We start from the raw sequence: 8,433 nt of genomic DNA on the forward strand, positions 1-8,433 counted from the left end.
CTAAAAATTATCACCAATGCCCTAGTGCCCCAGAAGAAAATCACTTTACAGACTGCCACAGGTAAAACAACCTCTTTTACAAATAAAGTTGCAAATCACACAAGGAAAAAGTCACCATGAGGGAGAGTCTGAGAGGCCCCAGCCAGGAAAACTCACTTCTGAAAAATGGCATCAACCACAGAACAGAGACCAAGGTGCTGAGATCCTCAGCCTGGGAGCAGCATAGACAACACCCTGCTCTCTGTCTTGGAGGCCACGGAACTGGCCTGGAGGCCACTGATGGCCTCACCCATCAACTCCTATGGCCCCCAAAGCTGAAGTGTACCTAGCCTAGGAATCTCAATGACTGAGTTCCTCTCAGGTGGCTTTGAGCAGCATGGACTTGGGGAGTGGGGTCTGCCCTAGGCATCCAGCTCAGACCTCAGCCTCACCTGACTGAAGCTGGACTGGTACTCCACATAGCCCTTGCTGTTCACATGCAGGATGGGGGTTGCTCTCAGGTCAAAGCCAAGCCATAGCTTGTTCATGATGGCCTGGGGGAGAGATGAGGGATGCAGGGAGAAAGGGGGTACCCGCTACCCTACATCAGCCCTCACATCCCCACTCCAGGGAGAGTCAGACAGTATGCTGCCCAGAGAGGAGACACTGGAGCCAGGAGCTCTCCAGACTAACCTGAGCCACAGCAGAGATGATGAGCTCCCCGCCAGCCCCACCAATCACTAGCTTTGACCCCTGGGCTTTGTTGATCAAGACGGAGGGCACCATGAAGGACGGGGAACACTTGCCTGGAACTGGGGGCCAGAACCCTCCGGGAGCTCTACCCACCCTGTCTCCATTCACTGCTGAGCAAACAGTGGCTTGGCGAGTGCAGTAACCCATCCAGGGGTCAGCATGCAGCCCCAGCCCAGCCCCCTCCCTCCTCTTCCATAGTTGGGGGCCTTGTGGACCCCGGGTGGGAAGCCTTGTTCTCACCAGGTGAGGGGGTGGTGCCGGAACCCCGGGGGCATTGCTCGCATAAGTCCAGGACCTCATTGTTGAGGATGATGCCTGTCCATAGTGAATACGCCATCGCTCCAAAGCTGCAGCCGTGGAGGCAGAGCCTGGGCTAGGACCCGGGGTTCCCACCAGACACCGCCTGTCCTGCCCACCTTTCAGGACCCCCTCATTTTACAGCTGCCCCAAAGCATGCTGGAGCCACTATTCTCTCCCTGGCACCAACCAGGAGGGGTCCCCAAAGACCCACCTGTGCCCCCATATCAGGACACCCTTCTGAGTGAGGCCGCCCATTCCCAGATAAGTCTTCGCTTGGGGCCACCCCAGCAGCAGCCTTTCAGCCAGAGATGTCAGGGGTGGGGGCCTCTTTTGAACTAGAGGAGGAGACAAAGGCCAAAAGCAAGGTGCTGCCCCATGGAGACAAGTGAGGGGACATGGGGCTGGGGGAGTGCAGGTCTAGGAGAGGAGAAGTGAAGCCATCCATCTTCCCCCAAGCCCCACGCACAGTGTGTTGATGGTACTGGTGGCAACCACGGCGCCGCCATCCTCCTTCAGCACAGACACAGGGGACATGCCTGTCCTGTGGCCCCAGGCCCCAGCCAAGCTGTAGTGACTGAGCTGGTTGTCCCCCCAGCCATCGATCTGTTGGCGGATGAGCTGGGCCAGGGCTCCCCCAGCAGGTCCCAGGAGGCACTCTGGGGTGGGTGGGCAGGTGGCAGGGTCAGTGAGGGGCCAAGCGGGATCCATAGAACCAAGGGCAGGACAAGCTCAGCCCCCATGGGAGCCACCTCCAGTCTGTCTTCTACCTTGTGGCCAGGCCTCCCTCAAGCCCAGGCTAGGTCTAGACTCCACCCACTCTCCAGGTCCTTTGAGATATGGTGCCACTCCTGCATCTGACCCCTGTACCTGTCACCCCGGGATCCCTTTCAGTCCTGCCCTGGCCTAGAACCACATACATCTCCCTCCAACCTCCCCCTGCCGGGCCTGACCCTCCTTTCATGCTAAGTCCTGAGCCAGGGAGGAGGACAGCCCCCCATCCCAGCAACCTCAGCAACCTCACCTGGAGCTTCGGGTGGCTGTGAGGGTCCCCCAGCCTCCACCTCTGCCCCAGGCAAATTTGAGCATCTCCAGAAGGTAGTGGTACATGTTCACCCTCCCCTCAGGCCTGGCCACAGACTCTGCTGAGAAGTTGAACCCTAGAGAGGGGTCGGGGCACAGGTTGGGGTCACCCTATGTAAAGGGTTGAATGTTGCCCCCCCTCTGCAGAAAGATCCACCCACATCCTAATTCCCAAAACCTGTGGATATTACCTTATACAGCACAAGAGTGACTAATACCTTAAGTGGAAAAGTATATTAAAGATTTTTTTTTTTTTTTTTTTTCTTTGAGACAGTCTCACTCTGTTGCCCAGGCAATGGCCCGGTCTCAGCTCACTGAAACCTCTGCCTCCCAGGTTCCAGTGATTCTTGTGCCTCAGTCTCCTGAAACTACAGGTGTTCACCACCACACGCAACTAATTTTTTTGTATGTTTAGTAGGGACGAGGTTTTTCCATGTTGTTCAGGCTGGCCTCAAACTCCTGGCCTCAAGTGATCTGCCTGCCTTGGCCTCCCAAAGTGCTGGGATCACAGGGATGAGCCACCATGCCCGGCCTTTTTTTTTTTTTTTTTTTTTTTTTGGAGAGCAAGTCTTGCTCTATCACCCAGGCTGGAGTGTGTGGCACGATCTTGGCTCACTGCAATCTCCACCTCCCAGGTTCAAGTGATTCTCCTGCCTCAGTCTCCAGAGTAGCTAGGTCTACAGGCATGTGCCACCACGCCCAGCTAATTTTTGTATTTTTAGTAGAGATGGGGTTTCACCATGTTGGCCGGGCTGGTCTCCAACTTCTGACCTCAAGGAATCCACCCGCCTTAGTCTCCAAAAATGCTGGGATTACAGGCATGAGCCACCGCACCCAGCCTAAAGTACGTTAAAGATTTTGAGAGGAGGAGATGATCCTGGATTAATCTAGATGTGCCCTAAATGTGATCACAGTGTCCTTATAAGACAGACACACAGAGGAGAGGACACAGAGCAGAGGAGAAACCAGAATGACCATGGAGACAGAGACTGGAGTGAGGCAGCCACAAGCCAAGGAAGGCTGGCAACCTCCGGAAGTGGGAAGAGGCTGTGAAAATTGTCAAAATAGAGCTGCAGCCAGGCACGGTGGCTCACACCTGTAATCCCAGCACTTTGGGAGGCCAAGGCAGGTGGATCACCTGAGGTCAGGAGTTCGAGACCAGCCTGACCAACATGGTGAAATCCCATCTCTACAAAAATACAAAAGTTATCTGGGCATGATGGCGGGTGCCTGTAATCCCAGCTACTGGGGAGGCTGAGGCAGGAGAATCGCTTGAACCCAGGAGGCAGAGGTTGCAAGGAGCCAAGATTGTGCCACTGCACTCCAGCCTGTGCAACAGAGCGAGACTCCATCTCAAAACAAGACAAAACCAAACACCTACCCCACGATCATCCTTCCAGGCTGCCCCAGCTGACAGAAGGGGACATGAAGGTTGACCCAATATTGCTGCCTGCCTGGGTCACATAGGCCTGTCCTGTCACCCACTGCTCTCAAATGGGCTCTGGACAGAACCCACCAGACACACAACTGAGAGATCCTCAATAGCCCTAGGGTGGAGGTACCATGACCAAACCCTTTCCCTGGCTGTTCCTCCCCCTGAAGATCAGGGTGACTGGGAAGATGACAGGGCAGGAACCAAGGCCCCATGACCTGTCCCTGAAGGCTAGACAGCAGACAGGAACCTCAGGGGATTTGGCTCTGCTAAGTGGCTGCACTCCATGGCAATCAGCTGGGAGAGGTCTAAAGTGGAGAGTCACAGGGCTCCGTCCCCTGCCCTGGCCGGCTCAGCAGTTTCCTCTCTGCCTGAAAGCGTATGAGACATGCAGGATTCACAGCAGCAGGTGGGCAGGAAGAATGTCTGAGTGGGCAAACGATGGCCCAGACCCCCGCAGCTGACCCAAAAGGAAAACCCTGGGCTGGGGAAAGTAGGGAGACAGAGAGCTGCCTGCGATGGGGCACAGAAGAAGCGTGGAAGCAGCTGCGGGTTCCAAAGTGGGGAGACAGGAAGGGAGGCACTTTATCAAAGGTCATGTCAACAGAGGTAGGGCCTACAGAATGAAGGAGGCTTTTCCTCACATGCTAAGTGTGTCACATTCTGTCCCAGTCAGTCTTCTACCCTCTGAATGCAGAGAGGACACCTAGGGGGAAATGGGTCTGGGGAAGCCATGTCACCCAAGGAAAGACTGCAGGGGTTGGCCTAGAAGTCTTCTCCAGACCCCACAGCTCTTGTCCTGGGCACATAAGGTAGTGAGTTTCCTGTCCCCAGAAATGTGCAAGCCTCACTCACCCAGAGACACTGACTCTGGTGTCAGTACCACACACTTCCAACACACGTGCAATCACTTGAACACACAGACACAACTGAGCCTAATCTAGGCTGAGCTGAGCAGCTTCCCAGGATGCAGCAGAGAGAGGAGTATGAGGAAGAGGTAGACACGGCAGCCAGTCTCCAACCCAGCTTGATGGCTTTGTCACCACAACCCCAGAGCCACAAGGGTGAAACTGGAGCACAGCCGCAACCCCATTCACAGGCAGGACACTGAAGCTTAGACAAAAGGGATTTACCGAGGTCAGCTGGCCCCAGGAGGTGTGCAGACCTGCAGGTAAGCCCAGGACCCACCCAACATGGTGGCAGCCCCCAGCATGGAGTCACTATCCCTGGGTATGAGAACACAGAGATCTCTGGGGCTTCCCCAGGCCTGTCTACACCCCTGGACCGGACGCTTACCACCCAGACCTGGAGTTGGAATCCATCTCCCACACTGTCTACCCTTGCAGTGCAGAGTTGAGAGTGAGAAGAAACACCTCTTCAGTAAGATTTAATAACCACTACCTGCTGGAAACCTGTCGAAAGAACTACATATATATCCGTATATATATAGCTGAGAGGTGGCAGGTGCCCCCTGGAGTTGGGCAATGACCCCTTGCACAACTGGCCCTGTCCCACCGCAATCCACAGCCACAGCCCAGGAGTGGGACAATCATGGCCGAAGGACACTGGGTCCTCCAACCCCATCACAGCTCTGGCTCTACTCCAGAGCTGACCCCCCACCCCCACTCAGGGCTGCCAGATCCTCCCAGGCCTGTTTCTTCATGCTGCACTCTTCTGTCTTTTTTTTTTTTTTTTTTTTTTTTGAGATGGAGTCTCTCTGTCACCCAGGCTGGAGTGTAGTGGCATGATCTCGGCTCACTGCAACTTTTACCTCCTGGTTCAGGCGATTCTGCTGCCTCAGCCTCCCGAGTAGCTGGGACTACAGGCGTGTACCACCATGCCCAGCTAATTTTTGTGTTTTTAGTAGAGAAGAGGTTTCACCATGTTGGCCAGGACGGTCTTGATCTCTTGACCTCATGATCCGCCCGCCTTGGCCTCCCAAAGTGCTGGGATTACACGCATAACCACTGCACCCGGCCCACTCTTCCCTCTTAATTCTAAGAAGCCACGGCTCTCTCAAGGGCTTCTTTGAATAAGTCAGGTGACTCTGCCCCAGCCCTCCACCCACCAGCGTACCTTTCTCAAACCCATTTATCAGCCAAGAAACAGAGACACCCCCCCACCCCCACAGCTCAGATGCAGTTGGATAAAGAACCCAGGGCTCTCCCCACCTGTAGGATCCCTCTGCAGGATGTACCCACATGAGTCTCACCCCCTTCACCCTGAAGTGCAACTCATTCCCACCGCACAGGTGCATAAACCGAGGCTCCAAAAGGAAGAGGAGTCCCTGTAGAGCGCAGCAAGCATATGGCAGAGCTGAGAATGGAACTCAGGCCTCCAGACACTCCCAGGAGTCCCCTGGCCTGAGCTTCCACACCTATGATGTCCAGCAGCTCAGAGAGGGTGAGTGGCTCCTCTGGGTCACACAGCACTGGGGCACAGCCAGCTGCCCTCACTCGCTGGCTCACTGGACTGACTCCGGATCTGGTCATCCAGCAGCACACGAAAACCAAGCTAAGATTCCCCACTGTGACCCAGCTCCTCTCTTCCCCGCTTCCCCTGGCAGCCTGGGGGTGGGCAGTGCAGTGTGGGGGAGGCTTTAAAGGCACAAGAACTGCTGCAGGTGGGATAAGGGCAGGCTCCTGGTCCCATCCCTGGGGCTGTGTGATCTGGGACGGCTGCAGGTCTGAGTCCGGTGGGGTCTCAAACCCTGAATGAGAGACCTGAGCTCCGAAGGCCTTGGTGGGGCTCAATGAGGCTGGGTTTCAGCAGAAGGTAGATTAGACCAAAGGTTCCCTGGAAGATGGGGCCACAGAACTGGGGTGCAGCCAGATGCCCACACCAGGAGGGGCTGGAGATGTAAGCATCTGAGGCCCCACAAGGTCTGAGGAGCCTAGATCACCTCTACAACCCCAGGGCAGGGATGCCTCTCCTAACAGGCCCTCTCCCCAACTTGCAGGGCTACAGGCAGGGCTCTAGGAACTGTCACTCCAAGGACCCTGGTCACCTGGGCTGAAGGGAGTCACATGATCCAGGAAGGTCCTTCCTCAACGCCCAATTTCAGGGTTCTGAGCAGGCAGGCTGATGGAGGACCCCAGGCAGTGGGAGCAGGGGGATGAGGCCCGTCCATCCATCACACCGTCACCTGCTCTGCCCCATTCAATGAGATGGGGTGGGTGCCCCCACAGGGCTGGCAGGCCCAAGCCTGTCAGCCCTCAGATCGAGGTCCACACATGGTCCGCAGCTTGCCAGAATTGTCTGAGCAAGGCGCACGCTTAAATTCCTTCTTTCATTCCATCATTCATTCTCCCATCAAATCCTGGCCCCTCCAGATTCTTCTCTCAAGGAGCCCTGACCTGGCTGGGCATGAGACAGTACGGTCACCCCAGGGGGAAGAGCCCTAGGGGAGGGGCAGACACCAGAATAGGGAATCCAGCCTGAGCTGGGATTGGATCTGGGGAGGACCTGCCAGGCAGAAGGAACCACCTGACCCTGAAGGCCAGGAATTGGAGCCTTTCCAGGAAGTGAGGGCTTCAGCAGACCTCTTGACCACCCTAGGCCCTTCCTGAGCCCTGAGGTGTCAAGGCTGGAAAAGGAGGTTGCTGAACTAAGACCTTCAAGGCCAGGCCAGTCTGGACTTTGAGAGCCCTGGGAAACTGGTCAATGTGTGACCGGGTCCAGTAACCCCTTAACCCTGGCTCACTCATTAAGACCCTGGTGGGTATCAGTTAGCTCCTTGGCCAGTTCCAGGAGGCAGGCAGAGGGTAGGGGTCATGGGAAGAAGGGAGTGCTGATTGGGGTGCTAGGTGGAGGCTGGCTGAGCTGGCTCTCTTGTGTCATTGTTTCTTGAGGAGCGTTCCAGGGCCAAGCTGGCCTCCAGCCAGGGGTAGCTACCAACACAGCTTGGGGGGGTGCCGCCCCACCATCCTAGTGACTTTCACCTCCTTGTCACCCCTGTGTGCTGGCACCAGCAGTCCATACTGCCTCAGGGGCCTTTGCCAGACAGGAGGCTCAAGGGGCCAGTCCAGTGCCCGGCTCAGCATCCAGCCACATGGCCCTTCTGAGAAATGGGCCCACTGTGGCCTCCAAAGCTCTGTCTGTTTCAACGGGCTGGGATCTGCCCCAGCTCTGTACCTGGGAAAACAAGGCACTGGTGGGGCAAGAAGGGAGCTCCTGGCATAGGAACCTGCAGCCTGAGAGGGGAAGGGACCTGATGAAAGCCACTCGACAAGACAGTGACCCACGACACCAGGAAGGCTGTGCAAACCACTTCCTGCAACTGGCGTCTCATTGCAGCCCCACCCCGCTGGCAGGTCCAGGAAGCTGACCACACTGAGTATCAGGAATCACCCAGAAAGCCTCATGCCCTGAGCGGGCCATGGTGAGGGCCGTGGTGGGGCGGGGTGGGGGGTGGGGTGCATGGGTGGTGACATCGCGAACTGCAGTCATGAGGCTGACAATAAGCGAGCAATGCGGATGGGTCCAGATGCCAGCAGTGCCTGGCCCATACTCCAGAACTGCTAGAACAACATCTCAGGGACCCCTGGGAGCCAGAAACCCATTATTATCCAGGTCATTTTGTGTCTCCTGGTGTCCTGCACCAAGGAGACACTTGGTAAACTGGCTAAATGAAACTGACTTCAAATCCAAGCATCATAGCATTTGACTCAATATTAGGATCACAGAATCTCAAGTGTTTGGTCTCTGATCTTCCAGCATCCCAGAAAGGTGGGCTTACATACCTTCCCCAATGGGGAGCTCACTACTTTCAAAGACAGTGGGACTGTAGTTGGTTGGCAAGTTCTTCCCAACATTAAGCCCCAATTTGCCTCTTTATAACACCTGCTGCAGGTGGGCCTGACCTCAGATCCTGCCCACTGTCTAAGGCC

At 56.0% G+C, this 8,433-nt stretch overlaps 1 pseudogene; it reads right to left on the reverse strand.

Moving 5' to 3' along the window:
• Nucleotides 1-401: 401 nt before the first annotated feature.
• Nucleotides 402-7,835, reverse strand: LOC141407762 (glutathione hydrolase 5 proenzyme-like; annotated as a pseudogene).
• Nucleotides 7,836-8,433: the final 598 nt, after the last annotated feature.

The sequence above is a fragment of the Macaca fascicularis genome, chromosome 10 (genome assembly GCF_037993035.2).
Source record: "Macaca fascicularis isolate 582-1 chromosome 10, T2T-MFA8v1.1".
Classification (NCBI taxonomy): domain Eukaryota; kingdom Metazoa; phylum Chordata; class Mammalia; order Primates; family Cercopithecidae; genus Macaca; species Macaca fascicularis.